A 350-nucleotide genomic window follows, 5' to 3' on the forward strand; every position below is an offset into this window, starting at 1 on the left:
AGCTGTGGGTCCGTGGGCTCGCTGGATCACTTATTTTTTGAGTGCGAGCAATATCAACCAGCCACCGAAGCGCTATGCAGAGAATTAATAAACAACAAGGTCCCGCTACCGACATCAGTTCGGGCGCTGATTAGCTCCGAAAACGAAGCAATATATAAGTGTCTTCTAAAATTTATTAAGAACTGTAGACCACCAAGTACACGTATAGTCCCCTAATGTCCAAATCAATCAACAATACCCATCCGAGGTCTCTCCAAGCACCGGTGTACTGAATCGCTGAGACCCCGATTCGAAAGTTGTTATTTAGTGTAGTCGTCCCACATGTATTTTCCCCCTGACTCCAGTAACTT

The sequence above is a fragment of the Nicrophorus vespilloides genome, unplaced genomic scaffold, assembly GCF_001412225.1.
Source record: "Nicrophorus vespilloides isolate i.1.1-1 unplaced genomic scaffold, Nicve_v1.0, whole genome shotgun sequence".
NCBI classification, from domain to species: domain Eukaryota; kingdom Metazoa; phylum Arthropoda; class Insecta; order Coleoptera; family Silphidae; genus Nicrophorus; species Nicrophorus vespilloides.